This window comes from Sus scrofa, chromosome 8, assembly GCF_054392235.1.
Source record: "Sus scrofa isolate SSC_HxYL_T2T_F1_AM1 chromosome 8, Sscrofa_HxYL_maternal_Yorkshire_Landrace_v2.0, whole genome shotgun sequence".
Taxonomy (NCBI): Eukaryota; Metazoa; Chordata; class Mammalia; order Artiodactyla; family Suidae; genus Sus; species Sus scrofa.
In genome coordinates, this window is record NC_139390.1 from 117,783,289 (window position 1) to 117,802,270 (window position 18,982).

Genomic DNA, 18,982 nt, shown 5'->3' on the forward strand with positions numbered 1-18,982 from the left:
TTAATTAGAGAAATAAAATCCATAAAATATAAATGAAATATGTAACTCATCTGTCACAAAGATGGAAATAATGAAGACTGCAGCCCCTCCTCCCCTGCCAGAAGTGCCCACAAGCCTGCTCTGGTGCAGTTTACCCCCACCCAGAACTGCTTTGTGTGAAAGGGACCCCTCCCCAACAGCTCCCTCATCTCACAAAAATCCCAACTACTGAAAAAGGAAAGCAAGGCTTAGAAAGAGGAGCCCTTACTCAAAATAGAGAAATTTTTGTAAAGAGATCCTTGATTGATCACTTCCTTCTATACAAGGCTGTAAGAAAACCATTTGTAATGTCAAGGAACTTAGAGGCTGAGGAAGCAGTGGTTCCCCTGCGCAGTCCCTTCTCTTCCTGTGCACAGAATATCAATGGGGAAAAGATGGCACCTTATTTTTTAAATTTTGAGTCAGTGGTTTTATTTATAAAATTGTATGTATAAAGAATGTATATTTTATGCATCCTTTTTATATAAATGGTAGTACATCCTTTGTACTGTTCTGAGCTTTGCTTTTTATATAATCACTATATCCTTGAGATTATTCCCTGGCATCATATATGGATCTGTATTATTTTGTGGAATGGGGCAGAGAATTAGTACTTATTTGTAACATGACATATCTAATTTGCTCCTTGCAAATGGACATGCAGGTGATTTCTTGGTTTTTTGCTATTGCAAATATTGCTGGAGGAGCTACAAGCATTGTACATGCAAATGTCTATAAGATAATTGCTAACGGTAGAATTATATTTGTGTTTGCTCAATCTTCAACCCTTATTTGATTGAAAGCATCGTAAGTACAAAAGAAAAAAACTGCTTCTAGAAAAACCCAACTATTATCATTATTAAAGAAGCTTTAACATTCTAGAATACAAGAAAGCCCTCATATGCTGAACAATATTAAAAATTAAATTAGGAGTTCCTGTTGCAGTGCAGCAGAAACGAATCCGACTAGGAACCATGAAGTTGCAGGTTTGATTCCTGACCTCTCTCAGTGGGTTAGGATCTAGCATTGCTGTGAGATGTGGTGTAGATTGCAAACACAGCTCAGATCTGGAGTGGCTGTGGCTGTGGTGTAGGCTGGCGGCTACAGCTCCGATTAGACCTCTAGCCAGGGAACCGCCCTATGCCGCAGTGTGGCTCTAAAAGACAAAAATAAATAAATAAATAAATAAATAAATAAATAAATAAATAAATAAATAAAATTTAAAAATAACTAAAAATTAAATTAGATACATAACAAATTGTTCTTTTTTTTTTTTTTTTTTTTTTTTTTTTTTTTGTCTTTTTGCCATTTCTTGGGCCGCTCCCGTGGCATATGGAAGTTCCCAGGCTAGGGGTCTGATTGGAGCTGAAGCCGCTGGCCTACACCAGGGCCACAGCAACGTTGGATCCGAGCTGCGTCTGCAACCTACACCACAGCTCACGGCAACGCCGGATCATCAACCCACTGAGCAAGGGCAGGGATCGAACACGCAACCTCATGGTTCCTAGTCGGATTCGTTAACCACTGCGCCACGACGGGAACTCCCACAAATTGTTCTTTTAAAATGAGAACTAATTTTTGAAAGTGTATTTGATTTTATTTGGATCATATTTAGAAGTTAATTATATTTTTATTCCTCTAATGTTACAAATCCTCTGGTTAAAACTTTTCAAATGGATTACACTCTACATGTGTTGACTTTCCAAAGCTTCTCTTACCAAACATTTGTCGGCATTCTATCATTCTGAGACCTATATTACGTTGTTCCATTGGTTTACATGAAGATGGCTCGGTCATCCAGAAAATTTACCTCAGGAAGTTGTAAAACCCTGATCATGTTTCAGTTATTAGGAATTCCAAATTGGAAATTAATCTTCCTCAGACCTTCAAGAAGTTCCTCCTATCATGGAAATAAATTTGAAATCAACCTTTTCTTCATGTCCACCTGCCATCTTTATAAAAGTCAAAACCATATGTGCTTGGTCTTTGAAGTACAATTTTGTCCCCTAATGATATACTTCACATAACGGCATTATTCCACTAGCCCTGACTTCCCATTGCCTAACTAGAGCCAACTTCAGCAGAAGAATGACAAATGCATGTGCAGATGGGTGATGCCGGAGTAACAAATGACCACAGCCTATGAAGTTTCGGACACGAAGAATGTCAACAGAAAGTGCCCAGATAAAATGGCATGCAAAATGAGCCAATATGGGCTAAATATTTAGGGCAATTTCTGGTTTGAATTACACAATCATTTTTTTCTTAGACAAAATGTTTCTTGGAACAGAGGATCTATTGTTTATTTGTTTAAAATATATGTCATAGCCTTTTACAAAGTAATTGTGATTAATGTGTGGTGATTCACTTAATTGTACAGTAAATGGAACTTCATTTTTATGAGTGAAATATAGGTTTCCCTGAATGGAACAAATCCACATTCTAATTCACAAATCAAGAAGTCTTAACCATCATCTTATTGCTAAAACTTTTGTGCTAAGTAAATGTTTATCTCCTTTTAACTCAGATATCAAAAATAGAAGGCCTTTGGCCCGCTAATATCAGCTGATGGAATGTTAAACACTTGAGATATAGAACACAAGATAGGCTCCAGCCCATCAGGAAAAGAAAAAAAGAAAAAAGAAAAAGAAGAAAAAAGAAAAGAAATGAAACTTGGGTCAAATAAAAAGGAGGCCATTTTGAGGGATTAATGATATAGCTCTTGGATAGTTAAATGTAAAAAACATATGGAAAAGAAAGTCAAGGAAAGCTGCTCCATTTTTCAATCACACATCACAAGGTAAGCCCAGAATGCTTTAAAGCCTATCAGTTATGGGGCCTCGTTTTCTGCATACCAACCATTATAATCTTGTGTGGGAATCCTGGAAACATTTTCTGAAAGGCCGAAAGGTGCAGTTTTTTTCTGTGTTCCTTACTCACCATGTGTTCAAAGTAGTGCATCTGCCCTTATAAAAATCTTCATGTATAAAATATTCTTTTCACCAACTCCACTGTATATTCTTTAGGTCTCAAAATCTTTTAAGCAGTCAGATACTGTCCAAAAAGTTCTCCTTGAAAACTTTAAAAAAATCTATGTAATAAGCTGCAGATGAAAAGAGTCTCATCTATAGCACCTCAACCAGAGTGCCAAAGTGCATTGTGGTTACACAGATCAGATCAGCAACAGTTTTGCTCAAGAAGCTGCAGAGGGGAAGTACCTCCAGGAGGCAGAGCCTGGGCCAGTGGCCTCCCCCCAAGGAACAGACTCCTTCCTTTAGGTCTCTTTGATGGGGACTCTCCAGCAGAGTGGAGTCAGATGGTGCAACACTATCTTGCCCCAACAGGCAGGGCACAGAGAGTCACACTCACACCTACTGCTCCACTACAATAGGAACATCCCACCCACCAAAGTGCTGTGCCACAATGTCACCTAACTTCTGTGGTCAGGACAAGATGTGCCCATATGAGCTTCTAGAGGGTTTTGCATTCCTGACCTTTGATGGGAGCAGCCTGAAGCCAGGGGAGCAGTCTATTGGAATGAGGAGTGGTAAGTTTGGAGAGGCCAGGCAAGAATCATGAGAAATTCCATGCAAAATGTATCAAATATTTCTATTTTTGTCAAGCTAGATGACTATTCTAAAAAGCCATAGTCATTCTGCCAACTAGAATTTTATCATTTGGTACAATGAAGTGGACTGGATTCAAAATTAACTCAAAATTTTAGGAGTTCCCATCGTGGCTCAATGGTTAACGAACCCAACTAGGAACCATGAGGTTGCAGGTTTGATCCCTGGCCTTGCTCAGTGGGTTGAGGATCCGCCGTTGCCGTGATCTGTGGTGTAGGTCGCAGACTTGGCTCAGATCCCAGGTTACTATGGCTGTGGTATAGGCCGGCGGCTACAGCTCTGATTCGACCCCTAGCCTGGGAACCTCCATATGCCGCAGGAGCGGCCCTAGAAAAGGCAGAAAGACAAAAAAAAAAAAAAAAAAAAAAAAAAAAATTTAAATTTTCAACATTATAATTCATCAGGAAAACGCAAATTAAAACCATAGTGAGGTATTACTATACCACAATGCCTAAAATTTTAAAAGACTGATAATACTAAGTGTTGTCAAGGATATGAGCAACTTGATCTTATACAGTGCAGGTGGGAATGTGAAATACTACAGCCACTATGGAAATTTGTTTGATAGCTTCAAAAGTTAGATCTACACCTACCATATATCCAGTCATTCCATTCTAAATTATTTATTTGCTTAAGAGAAATGGAAACATATGTCCCCACAAAGATGTATGTATCAACGTTCATAGCAGCTTTACCCAACATCCTTCAAAAGGAAACAATCTAAATGCTGTCAACAGGGAAATGGGTAACAAAATGTCCATACTCTGAAATACTACTCAGTGATAAAAAAGGAAAAACACACAATGATATGGATGAATTTCAAAAACTATATGTTGAATGAAAGGTCCAGACTGAAATGGTACATTCAAAATGATTCCATTGATATAAAATACAAACTGGTTTATAGTAACAAAATGCAGATCAGTAGTTGTGTCTGGAGCAAAGAGAGAGAGAGAGTGTGTAAAGAGGCACAAGAAATCTTTGAGAATGATGGAAATACAGTATATCGTAATCATGGGGGAGGTCCGTGGAAGTCTACAACTGTCAAAACTCAAAATTTTAGACTTGAAATTGATGCAATCAACTTACATGTTATTTCTCAATAACATTAGTTAGAAAAAAATCATATTTTTATAAAAAATTCTACCTTGTATTTGTGAATGAAATAAAAATGTTTGCCTACATAATATAAACTGTTACATATGTGTAATTACTTAAAGTTTTTGTTATTTTCTTATTGGGAAAAAACATTCTCTGCATGGTTACTACTAAGAATTTGAAGAGATCATATAAAACATCTAAATTCAAAATAACAAATAGTAATTTTAAACATAAAGCCCAATATTAAAAAAACCATGGATGTGAGAATTCTTGTTTCTAATTTTACCGTTTGAAAATATTTTACATGAACACAGAGTACAAGTTCAATACTTGTTATATCCATTAATACTCTATTTTTACTTGCTTTAAGATATATTATAGAAAGAAGACATGCTCTCTTTTTTAGCAAATATCCTACCTCATGTTCTCAGTAATTTTCATTTCCTGGGTGTGCCATGAGGGGTGACATTGTGATGCTCCCCAGCCTGAGTCTGGTGGATCCATCATATACAGCAGACTCGCCCTAAGGTTTGAGGAGCCTGGGGAAGAGTGTGGAGGGGATGGAGGCCCATGTCCTCTATGCCTCAGCATTTCAAAGTTGTAAGTTATGATGGCAAATTATGATTTATCTTCCTCCTTGACAGATATGCATTTAAATAAAATGAAGAATAGGTGTAAAACTATGGGTTTTATATGACAAAGTCACAAATATATCAGTGATGACTAAATTATTACTATGTTATGTCCGGAATTTCTAATGATGAGCAAGGGATGTCAACATATTATGAAATGTAAAATCACATTTGGCTTACAAATTATATTTCATTTGTTACAATTTATTTTTTGCTTCATTTCAGCAACATCATGATCTTTTTATAACCAAGATTTTCACTTAGACTGTGTTTCTATAAGTAATAATGATCCAAAGGATTTAATTATATTATACAATATTTAAAGTATATAAAACATATTTGTTTTTAAATATAAATTAAAGTTAAGGAGTTCCCATCATGGCACAGAGGAAATGAATCCAACGAAGAACCACAAGGTTGTGGGTTCCATCCTTGGCCTCGCTCAGTGGGTTAAGGATCCGGCCTTGCCATGAGCTGTGGTGTGGGTCACAGACACAGCTCAGATACGGCATTGCTGGGGCTGTGGCTTAGGCCAGTGGCAACAGCTCTGATTAGACCCCTAGCCTGGGACCCTCCAAATGCCACGGGTGCGGCCCTAAAAAGACAACAACACACAAAAAAAAATTAATTAAAATTAATACAAAAATAAAAATAATTTTTGTTTTCAAAACAAAATTCAAGAATTGTAAAAGCTTTTATTTTTATAAAATATTTAATAAAATAAAAATTAAAAAGTAATAATTGAATTTCTTTGTTTTTGAAATGTAATTGACCCACAATGCTATGTTAGATCCTGTTACATAATACAGTAATTATTGATTTCTGTACATTGCAAAATGATCACCACTAAATCTAGCTACCATCTACAAACCATGCCAACAAACTCAGAGAAAAAGGGGGAATTAAATGAAGGTGGTCAAAAGGTATAAATTTCCAGTTACAGGGTAAATAAATGTTAGGAATGTAATGTAAACCATGATGAATATAACACTGCTATATGTTGTATATGACTGTTGTTAAGAGAGTAAATCCTGAGTTCTCATCACAAATAAAAAATACTTTTTCTGCATCTTTAATTTTGTATCTACATGAAATGATGGATGTTCACTAGAATTATTGTGGTAATGATTTCAGGATTGTGATGTCAAATATGTAAGTCAAATCGTGCTGTAACCTTAAACCAATACAGTGCTACATATCCATTATATCTCAATAAAACTGGAAGAAAAAGACTAATCATTTAGATTATTCTTTTCCTTGCTTATTTATTGAAGATTTTTAGTATTTCATTCTTGCAATATATATATTTGCCTATTAATTTAGAGAGTCTTTTGAATATTTTGCCAAATATATCCAGTGGATGAATGGTGTGGTTGAGTTCAACTAGATCCTTACTGATTTTGTGCCTACTGGATCTGTCCATTTCTGATAGAAAGATCTTAAAGTATCCAGTGTATAGTGAATTTATCTATTTCTCCTTGCAGTTTTATCAGTTTTTGGCCCACATTTTTTGAGGATATCTTATTAGGTTCAGACACATTAAGACCTGCTACATCTTCTTGGAGAATTGATCCCATTTATATTTAATGCCCCTTTTTATCCCTGATAAGTTTCCTTGCTCTAAAGTCTTCTCTATCTGAAATTAACATAACTACTCCACCTTTTCTCCTTAGTGTTAGCATGTCTTTCTTCATCCTTTTATTTTCAATCTATATTGTATCTTTAAAAATATCTCTCTCAAAGAAAACATCTAATTAGGTAGGTATTTCAATCCACTCTATCTCTGTGTTTTAATTGATGTTTAAATTTATTATTGATAGAGTTAAATTAATATCTACCATATTTGTTACTGTTTTCTAGTCATTGCCTTTGTTCTTTTTTTTGCCTTCCACTCTTTTTCTACCTTTTGTGGACTTCTCTGAACATTTTATATAATTCCATTTTCTTTTCTTTCTTAGCTTGTCAATTATACTTCTTTTATTAATTTTTCAGTTGTTGCCCTAGACTTTGCAGTATTAATTTACAAGTAATCTATGTGTACTTTCAAAAAATCCTGTATGGTTTCACATGTAGACAAATAACTTACCTACAAGATATTTCTAATTCTTCTCTCTTGTTCTTTGTTTCATTGCTATCATTCATTTCATTTATATATCAATATATTTAAATTCAGTATTTTTTACTACCACTACTTTGACCAATTATTAGATCAATTATGATTAAGAAAAATAAAATGTTTTTATTTTCTTTTTATTTATTCTTTCTCCAGTGCTCTTCCTTTCTTTATATAAATCTGGGTTTCTGACATATATAATTTCTATAATTTCCCTTTTCTCTGAAGAACTTCTTTTAACATTTCTTGCAAGACAAATCTATTGGCAGCAAATTTCCTTAAATTTAGTTTGTTTGAGAAAGTCTATTTCTCCTTTACTTTTGAAGGGTAATTTTGCAGGATATAGAATTCTAGGCTGGTGGGTTTTTTCTCTCAACCCTTTAAATATTTTACTCCACCCTTTTCTTGTTTGCATGCTTTGAGAAGTCAGATATAACTATCTCTGCTCATTTACAAATAAGATGTTGCTTTCCTTTGGCTTCTTCCAGAATTTTTCTTAATCTTTCATTTTCTGCAATTTGAATATGATATGCCTAGCCATAGTTTTGTTTTGCTTTGCTTTGGCATTTATCCTACTCGATTTCTCTGGCCTTCCTGGGTCTGTGTTTTGGTATCTGTTTAATTTGGGGAAATTTCTCTTGTCAGCAAAACATTTTATACTAAGTGAAAAGAACTAAAGTAAAAAAGTCATTAATGATGGGATGGTAAGGTGTGAGGGAAGGGGAAGCATTCTACAGCCTTATGACTTGACTGTAGTCTTTTAAACAGCCCATATCCCTAGACTGTGAACTTCACAGTGCTTCTCAATCCTCTATTTATTTTTTTATTTTTTTGTATGTTTGTCTTTCTAGGGCTTCACCCACAGCATGTGGAGGTTCCAAGGCTAGGAGCCAAATCTGAGCTGTAGCCACCAGCCTACACCAGAGCCACAGCAACGCGGGATTTGAGCCACATCTGCAACCTACACCACAGCTCACAGCAATGCCAGATCCTTAACCCACTAAACAAGGCCAGGGATCATGCTCATGGATGCTAGTTGGCTTCATTAACCACTGAGCCATGACGGGAACTTCTCAATCCTCTAGATACCTTGTTCCCTTTAAGTGGGACACCCTGTCTAAAGGAGACTGGCATTTCAATGTTAGCTAAAATCAATGCGCTTAAACCTGAAGTCATCATCCTCTCCACCTTATGACCAGCTCTTTCCTCTGATAATTAATCGCCTCACAGTTCTAGTCATTGGGAATTGAAAACTTGACTGTAACTTAGTTTTCTTTCTAATTTCCCTCAGTTCCCAGTAACTAAGATTTACAGGATTTCATGATCCTGGCATATTTATTTCCATTCAAAAGTCTTCCCAGGAGTTCCCGTCGTGGCTCAGTGGTCAACGAATCCAACTAGGAACCATCAGGTTGCGGGTTCAATCCCTGGCCTTGCTCAGATTTGGCTCGGATCCTGCATTGCTGTGGCTCTGGCGTAGGTCGGCAGCTACAGCTCCGATTAGACCCCTAGCCTGGGAACCTCCATATGCCACTGGTGTGGCCCTAGAAAAAGACAAAAGGCTTCCCATCTGGTCCCTTTACACTGCTGGTCTAGCCAAGTTGTAGCCAAGCAGGCCCGACAATGACTATGGCATGCCTTGGTCCAGCAGTCCTCAAGCTTGTTGTCCCTACAGAATCAATCACTGGGGAAGATTTAGAACTACTGATTCCTGATACTACCCACAAAGTGCCTTATTTCATAGGTTTAGAGCAGCCTCAGCACAGGAATTTTTTTGTCCTCAGATGATTCCAATGGGTTGAGAACTATGCCTTTATTCTATTTTATCTACCATTCCCACTTAGGTTTCTTTGCTTGAAAGGCCCTCATTTCTCACTTCTGCCTATCTAAATTTCAACTGTTCTTTAAGATTTTGCTTAATCTCTGCCACTTAATTGGCACTCTATTTAGTGCCCTGCATTGAAGTTGTCTATTAACATGAATTTATCTTTCCAGTCAGATTATGTATTAAAAACAAGGACCAATATATGAGCTTGTTATCTTTCTCACAATGTCTGATATAGTAATGATAATGAGGATGTGTGCAATAACACAGAAGGAAAAAATATAGTGTTCTTCGGGACTAAGGTATTTCTAAATTTTAATGACCTCCAAATTATATGGTCTTGCAGAAAATAGCTGATTCATATTACAAAGCACTGTAAAACTAGCACTAACATCCTAATATTAAATATCTTGATCATCCTAATTATCTTTTAAAAGCAATAATATAAATATCTTAGACAAACATAAGCAGTTTACATTTTGGTTACATCTTCAGCCTTTAATTAAATGGTGGATTTAGAAAATGAGCTTTTTTTCTATCAAAGTAAATAACAAGTATGCTTTCAAGATCTAGGAGCACAAAATTTCAGAACTGCTAATGAAAAAAATAATATGCAAACAGATGCCTAGAAATAAAACTATGAGTTGCATTTTAGGATAATGTAACTTACTGTTAGAACTAAATGATTTGTTTATAACTCCTTAGTCATATATATTTACATTTTCATGGTCACAACTCACACAAAGAATTTTATTCTTCTCCAGCTGTTCAGTGGCTTGTATGCAGCACAGAAAAATAATCAAATGGAATATAGACAGATGATAGATAGATAGATAGATAGATAGATAGATAGATAGATAGACAGATAAATTGATTTCAAAAAATGACAACTTAGAATTTGAATCATTTTTGTAAGAATATTTCAGATTTCACCTAGGCTATACAAAAAAAAAAAATCAATGCTTACACAAATAAAACCCATTTTATTTAACTCTTGGATAAGGAATATTGCCAATATTTTTAAAGCATAGAGGGTTTTTTTATTTCTAACCAGGGCTAAACTTAGGTCTTAAGTTCCATGGTAGCCACAGGTGGGGCAAAATTTAAATAATTTGTATGCCCATCTAGATGATCCCTCACCTATTTAATATAAATGAATATTGACTGACATCTGGAACATTCATTTAATAAACAATTATTTAGCCTTCAAAATGGTAAAAAAAAAAAAAAAAAAAGAACAAAACAGGAAAAACAGTGAACAAGATATTTTAAGGTATACAATGTCACCCATAATCCCAGGCTTTAAGGGCATAACATCTAGGAGGAAAAATAATATTAAAATATGTATTTGAATATCTATACTATAGTGAAAGGTAATAAGTTCCATGAGAAAAGTATGCTTAAATTATATAGAATTTTAAAGCTGAGAGATTACTTTCAGTTAAGAGCATGAGCTGAGTATCAGAAGCCTAGGTCCCAATTCCTGATGTAATGAAAACTTACTGTTGCATTTGAAAAGTAGCAATTTCTCCCTTGTTCACAGCCCCCATCCATAAAGTAAATATTTTCCTAAATATGTGCCTATCTTTGATATAGCAATGTGACAACAAATGCTTTGCCAATGGTATCAATTATGTAATGCTAGCTGCTAAAACAAATAAACCCCCAAATCACAGTGCCTTCCCCCAATGGCAGTGTATTTCTCATTCATATGAAGTCCAAACAGGGTGTTCCTGCTCAGTGGAAGGCTCTTGTCTAAATGACAATTCAGATATTCAACCGTGTTTCATTTGTAGCTCTGTTCTTTTTAACATATATTTACCAAGGTCATGCTGGGAGCTACCTGCATTACAAACAGCTGGAAAGGAAAGGAACAGGAGGTTCCCCTATAGGAGGTTCTTGGGGCCTGCAAGGTTCACCAGTTGCATATTAGCTCAAATTCAGTCTCGTGATAACACCAAACTTCATAGCAAGCCATCCATGCCACTGTTATGATGACCATCTGTGGATTTGAGAAGAGCATGGCCTGTGAAGTTTTCAAATTGTTCTTGACACCACGAGTTTGTTTTATAGAACTGAGTTTTTGATTATTAGAATCTCACTTGCCATCCCCATCTCCCAAATGGGTCTAAGAAAGAAGATTATCCATAGGAAGCATTGCTACTGTTACTACACATTTTCCTGGACCCCAGACTTGAGTGTATATTAGAGATGCCCTGTTCTCCCTCATTCTTCAGTGTCACCAGCATCTTCACCAGTGGGTCACTCAAACACTTAGTGAGTGCCTATGTGCTGACAACTACTGGGGACAGATGTTTTAAAGAACTCTAACAGCTCTTCCTTAACTTTAGTAGTTAGCTGTTGCAAGGCCTTGTTAATCTTGCTGGTCTTTAAAATTCAAATACATTTTTAGCTCCTCCCCTAAAGAGTTATTCTGCCAGTTGCTAAACAAAGAGAACTGGCAACTGCATCCACCTCCAAATTTTTTTTTTTTTTTTTTTTTTTTTGTCTTTTTGCTATTTCTTTGGGCCGCTCCCGCGGCATATGGAGGTTCCCAGGCTAGTGTCCCAGGCTAGGAGTCCAATCGGAGCTGTAGCCACCGGCCTACGCCAGAGCCATAGCAACGCGGGATCCGAGCTGTATCTGCAACCTACACCACAGCTCACAGCAACGCCGGATCGTTAACCCACTGAGCAAGGGCAGGGATCAAACCCGCAACCTCATGGTTCCTAGTCTGATTCGTTAACCACTGCGCCACGACGGGAACTCCAACATTTTGAACGTAATGCTTCCTGAGTTCCACTTCAAGGGCTTAGGGGAAAATAAATGGAAAACTGCCTATTTTGGCTACGGTGCAAATCATGCTCTATATAGAAGCTTTTTCTGGAGGAGAGTACATTTTTCAGTTAGTTTTCAATTATTATTTGAACCATCGGCCATTTAACCCAGAAATGTTAACAAACATCCTTTTGCAACTGGATCATCCCTCATTGTGCATGTGAAGTATTAGAATTTAAAAGTATTTAAATTAGTCTTAGATTATTTCTACATATTCAGTGGTAAGATAGTTCTGAAAGCAAATATCTCTTAATCCAATCAGCTGTGGCCCTTATAAATGGTGAGAAGATCAAAGTGACTCAAATGTCTGGGTCTTTGTAGAACATAAGTGCCACAGCTGATCTGTCAGATCAAAAGAATACTTACACCTCACTTCTGCATTTCTTCATGTAGAAATCGCCTTTGCTATGATTAGGAGCTTAGCATCATTTTAGTTATTAACCAGAATTTTAAACATTGGACTGAGAATCCAAGATTCAATACACTGAGAATATAAAGAAGTAAATCAGGCGTTCCCGTTGTGGCTCAGTGGGTAACGAACCTGACTAGCATCCAAGAGGACACAAGTTCGATCCATGGCCTGGCTCAGTGGATTAAGGATCCAGCATTGCTATGAGCTGTGACGTAGACCGGTGGCTACAGCTCCAATTGGACCCCTAGCCTGGGACCTCCATGTGCCACAACTGCGGCCCTGAAAAAAAAATAATAAAAAAGAAAGAAATCACATTTTATAGAAGGCACAATACTTCTAAATTTTACAATAATAACTCAGTTTGTTCCCAAGGCATTTGCTAGCAATCAATGTTGATATTTATCTTGGAATTTTAAACTTCATTTACCATCATCCATTGAGTATTATTTCCAGACTCACACATTTGATGCTATTCTCAAAATCACCACACCAAAGTGGGTTTTTATAAAATGTTGCCTAGTCATGTTCAAGGTCTACCTGAAACATGTCAGTCACTCTTAAAACAAAACTGTCCGAGTACCATCAATAAGACACATTAGTAGATTACAATAATGTTTAACAGTTACCAATGAAATTGCTTTAAATGAAGATTCTGTCTAGTTAAACCTGAGTCACAGACCTCAGGTTGAAGTGGAAAGTACATTTATAACTTAAAAGCACAGTCAATAGTTACTGGTTACTTCCAGTCTGTTTGTTCGTGTGTGTGTTCAGAGGGCCACACCCGTGGCATTTTTAAAAATTTATTTATTTATCCTTTTTTTGAGGGGTGGGGGCACCTGCAGCATTCCAGTTTGTTAATGTCACATCTTTGCTCATACAGACATTGACTGTCACAATTCTTTTCCTTCTCTCCAGTTTGGTATTATATGAAAATTTCACATTCCAATCCCAAGTTTGATAAAAACATTAAACATTAAGGGATCTAAGTCTGACCTTTGTAGCTTAGTAGCTTAATGTAAGATTAAGGCCTTCAAATAACCGCTATTTATAGGATACACTGAATTATATTTTAAAATACCTCCATTTAGGTAGAAGTGCACATATTTAAATCCTATAATTTAATGTTATCACACATATATAAAATTATCTCTAAAACAAAGAGGAAGAATGTATCCTTATCTACTGATCTTAAAAGTTTCCTCATACCATTTATGTCCTTCTACGCCTCCTCCCCATCCTCCTTCTAAAGCAACCACTGCTCTATTGTCACCATGACACTGAAAAAAAAATTTTTAATTATTTATGGAAAAAATATGCCCTTTCAAATTTTGATCATGCATTATTTTGTTTCAAAATTCAATAAAAACCTAAGATATGTTGTAATCTTCCTAAACGACATTCCAGATCTCACCAAAATCAAATACCTAAAAGACAGCCAAATAAATACAGAATGCTAAAAGCTGAAATATAAACAGAGAGCTTCTCTTTGACAAGCAGCTGTGTCTCTCACAGAATTGTCTAAAGTAGAATGAAAGCTTTTGGTACCAATCCAGGGATAGAGCATCCCTCTCCCTTTACTAGGTTTCATCCTCCAAATTAATGAGTGTAAATATTACTTTTAAACTCCTAGAGAAGGAAAAGATTTTTCCCAGCTAACTAACTTACAAGTCAATAATTTATTTTTATATGTAAAAATCCATCAGTTTCCTCTTCTCTAAGACATTAGTAATGTACAGTTTATTTCATATAATTTTCCATGATAAAAAGAATGTATGTTCATTATAGAATATTTGGAATAGAAAGTTAAAAAGAGAGAGAGAGAAAAGAAAAGTTGTTGTTCATGTACTCTTGACCGAGAAATAATATTCTTAGTATTTGGGTATTTTGCCTTTTCTTTGCTCAGATTTTTGCTTTTAGAGTCTAGCATGAATTTCATACAACATGACTCTGCCTTATAAGGAAATAAAATTAGTAGTATCACCTTATTATTTATAAATTATATAAACATTAGCTTTAAATTTTCTAATATTTGTTATTTATAAGAAGTCCTTTATGTCTTCTCTCAGTCTCTACAATTTTTAAAAAGATACTCCTTATAACAGAAGCAACAATTCTAGATATTTCCTTTAGCAACTTGCAAAATATTGAATAAGTGTACTACCTTGAATACATCTGTGGTAGTCATTAGTGCTCGTCCCCAAATATTTCTGGCTTTTTGCCTTCGGTTAGATTTCTCTTCCTGGACCTCTTGTCATTAAGCGAAAACCACATGACTAGGTCTGTCCAATAAGTTGTGAACAGAATGATATGTATCATTTCTGCACCAAGTTATTAAATTGTTTATGTGAGGGTGTTCAGAGTTTTTTGCCTCCTGCTTTTGGAACAAACAATGTTTCTGATATTGCTGTTCTGCCAGCCTGAATCCCACAAAGATACTTGGGAAAGAGCCCATAATCAATGCACTGCGAATCTGTTGCATGAGTGAGAAACAAAGTTTGTTTTTTTGTAATTCACAAAGGATTGTAGAGTGACTGTGGCAGCATATCCCGCCTATCTTAAATTTCTCCACATCTGTCTTCCAAATATTTATTGCACTACAACCCCAGTTATGTAATGGGCATCCCGGGGGGCGGTGGCAGGGGAGGAAGGTATAGTTATTTCTGATGGTTTTAAGCTTGGTGATGAAAAGAATTAAAAGTTGGAGTCAGGGGCATCTATAGGATGAGCAAGTAATTATTCCAGTGTCCTTACAGTTAGAAAAAATTAATGTGAGGAGAGGTTTAACAATTTATAAATGAAGACTTAGGAAAGAGTTCTATTTATATAATTTTCCAATCAATGCATATCAACAGTCTTTATTCTGGATGGAAATGAGTGGGTCTCCCCAAATCAGCATGTCAGCACCACCTGGCAGCTCATTCTTATGTGATCCCATGAAAAACAAAAAACATGCCAGTCCAGAGAAGTAATCCACTCACCAGGCTGCCCTCCTGGAAATGAGCCTGGTCACAGGACCCCTGATGACTCCTTACGCACGAGGCTTAAATCTCCTCTGGGCATCTGATGAAGGGCATAGGGGACTGTTAGTGACCAGAGAGCAGCCTCAAGGGGAACAAGAAACAGGTACGGGGTTCAGAACTTGAGTCCCGGCTTGGGCTCAGAATGTCCCCTCCACTCCCCTGATAGGCTCTCAGTTCTGGCCAGTCCCAGGCACCAGAGGGGGACTTAGAGCATTTTGAGGAAGGCACTCAACCCACCCTTGTGGGTCCCCCAGATTGTTAAGCTAGATCTATACCCGGAGAAGATAGTTACTCAGGAAGAGAAATCCACTCAAAAATTACATAATGTGGCAAGTGCTCCTTCAGAGATAAAGTTACTGCTTTGTTACGCAAAGCCAAAATCTACAACCTCGATGGGGTTCCTATATAAACACACTGGCAACAGCAACACCATGTCCTCCAATAGACACCGGGATTGATATTTACGAGATTCTGTCTGAGGACACACCAGAGCTAGACATTTAAAGGACGTAATAATTCTCCTCCTGCCACTGTCCACACAATGGCATGGACTGGAGCCATTGTTTTCATCCATTACTGTGCATAAGAATCATCCTCAGAATATTAGTAATGGAGCCCAGGCAACTTGGTATCTAAGAAACACTTCAGGTGGTTTCCAGGGACCATAGCTGGAGGAATCACAGAACTGGAGACAACTCATAAGCATCCTCATCTCTTTCAGTATAGAGAATTTTGTCGGAGTTCCTGTCGTGGCGCAGTGGTTAACAAATCTGACTAGGAACCATGAGGTTGCAGGTTCGGTCCCTGCCCTTGCTCAGTGGTTTAACGATCCGGCGTTGCCGTGAGCTGTGGTGTAGGTTGCAGACGCGGCTCTGGCGTAGGCCGGTGGCTGCAGCTCGGATTCAACCCCTAGCCTGGGAGCCTCCATATGCCGCGGGAGTGGCCCAAGAAATAGCAAAAAAAAAAAAAAAAAAAAAAAAAAAAGAATTTTGTCAACAAAATGGGAAAATGATGAGGCATTCTGGGGGTGTTTTGTTGAATATAAAAATGTAATGATTGTTTTTACTCTATATTTACTGGACCCTTTGTAACTGGGAGAGAGAGGGCAAGACTTAGAGCCAGGGTTCTTTTTAGTAGTAAGAAATGATCCTTCCAATAATTGTTCTAAGAGCTTTATATATAATAACTCATTTATATATAATCTGTCATTTAATCTTGACAACTCCAAGAGGTAGATACCATTATTGTCACCATTAACACACAAAGGAACTGGGGAACAGAGAGGATAAGTAATTTGTCCAAGCTCACACAGCTAGTAGGGAAAGAGCTGGAAATGCAAACTAGACACTTCTACTCTAGAGTCCATATTCTCACTGAATCGCACTACTATTGAGAACATAACAGAGATGCCAGCTCCTAGAAATAAACACTGGGAGTGGCTGGCTGTTGGCACACCCTGCAGTACACCCCAGCAAATGAGAGAGTACCAAAGTTCTAATACCACCATATATTTTGGATACTCAGCTACATTGAAGCAGGAGTTTTCAATTTGGTTGCACAGTAAAATAACCTGAGCAGCTTTTTAAAAATACCAGTGTCCCAGCTCCATCACAAAAAAATCATAATATCTGAGGGTGAAGAAGCCGAGCATAAGTGTTTTTAAAAAGTCCCCCAGGTGATTGTAACACGACACCACTGCATCGGAGAGTTAAAAACATGTATTTACTTACAATTTAAAAACATACACATGTCTTTGCAGATGGCCTCCTTTTGCTTCGCTTTAAGAGAATGAAAGTTTACTAAATATTCCACTTAGAGTTTGTGGAGTGCTGTGCAAAAGGATTGAATTTCAGTGATACTCTGTTACCAATATATTCATGGTTATAACTGTGTTCAAAGTTTTGTTTTTTTTTTTTTTTATCTCTTCATTAAAAGAGACTTGGCAGTAATGATCTGACAAACCAGATCCTTGTTTAGAATAACAATTAATTAGTAGGATGACAGTGATGGATGGGTTCATTAACAGGTCGTGGTAGTCATTTCAAAATGTATATGTATATCAAGTCATCCCGCTGAATACATCAAATATATACTATTCTATTTGTCAGGTATACCTCAATAAAGCTGGAAAAAATTCAGTGTGATGACTCTTGGGTCATTTCAGAAGCCATTCCATCCTGATTTACTAATTCTGGAAAACTTCCCTTAATTCAAAGGTGAACTGTGATCATTTTAGAATGCACTTAGGCCTGCCGGATAGAATGCCAGATTTCTCCACATCCCCTTCTTGAATCGAGTAGCTCAGGGTCCTTCATCTATACCTGACACTTTTAAAGCTTTGTATGAAACATCTGTTTTCCATTTTCAAAATGTTGACCTGTCTATCTTGAATGGGCATTGGGTATAGCAGACAAATCCTGCTTTGTCTAAAGAGCCCATCTTGATTGTTATGCCAAAACCACATTTGCTCCATTAATCAGACCCTTTAACAACCCATCAACAAAGGCCGTGGGCAGTGGGTAATCCTCAGGTGCAATCAGCGTTAGCCACTCTAAAGCGCTCTGGGTAGAGGGCGATAAAATGTGTTTTCTCTCCCAAAGTTATATTTTCCTACCACGTCTTGTTTCATACTCGTCTAAAAGTTCAGTATCGCAGTCACACAAGAGGTCCAGGGAGATTAAAAATAATGGGTCTTGATCCTTTTACCCCTGCCATGTCTCTTTCCCTACAGGATCCCTACTCTTTGTACTCAGCTAAATGGGTAGCCTTCTGCATTTCCCATCCAAAGCCCAAGCATAGGAGCTGTAGCCCTGAGGAATCTTGTAACCAAGGAGATTTTCCTAGAATGATATTTGGGATACTAGACCTTCAATCCAGTTCTGCCCCCTTTACCCCACCCCCAGCACATGGAGACTCGGAGTTTTCTCAGAGGCAATGGGGAAGATTTAGAGGCAAACTGCACTGCTGCCAAGGCAGTCTCCTCAGTGCTAAAAATCCCTCTTCACCTCCCTCGATGGGAGCAGGAGTGCCCTGACGTTGCTGTGATGAAGGTAGAAGGACTCAAATGTAGTTGAGTTCCTCTTTTAACAGGAACTGGAGGGAAATGCCCATGCCTCAGGAGCCTTGGGCCCAGGCTCTCTTCCAGGGCCCCACATAATTTTATGGGTTCCTGTTAGATTACATGCCAATGTGGGTCTTGGTCCTTTTCCAATGTCCCCAGTGCCCTGAAACTGGGGAAGATTTATGAATGACCAGCCCTTTCTGCCAATAAGTCACATGTACAAACTGGCCTTAGCAAAAGTGGTAGCTCCTGCTTTTTCTTCCCTCCTTTCTTCTTTCTCCCCCCCAGCCCCCCAGCCCCCCAGCACTGCCTTTCTGGTTGGCCGTCAGCATGATC

General features: G+C 37.4%; 2 long non-coding RNA genes across 13 annotated transcripts in view; one reads left to right on the forward strand and one right to left on the reverse strand.

Annotated features, from left to right (window-relative positions):
• LOC102158976 (uncharacterized) overlaps nt 1–18,982 on the forward strand; it is a 928,007-nt gene that overhangs the window by 805,088 nt on the left and 103,937 nt on the right. For 2 of the 12 annotated variants that reach the window (XR_014813172.1, XR_014813180.1), the window contains one exon: nt 2,546–4,019. The exons of the other annotated variants lie outside the window; for them this stretch is intronic. This is a non-coding gene — a long non-coding RNA (uncharacterized LOC102158976). Of the gene's footprint in view, nt 1–2,545; nt 4,020–18,982 lie in introns of those variants that run through there. 12 annotated transcript variants of the gene reach the window in all.
• The window catches only part of LOC110261984 (uncharacterized), a 229,611-nt gene that overhangs the window by 49,131 nt on the left and 161,498 nt on the right, over nt 1–18,982 (reverse strand). The gene's annotated exons all lie outside the window — the stretch shown is intronic.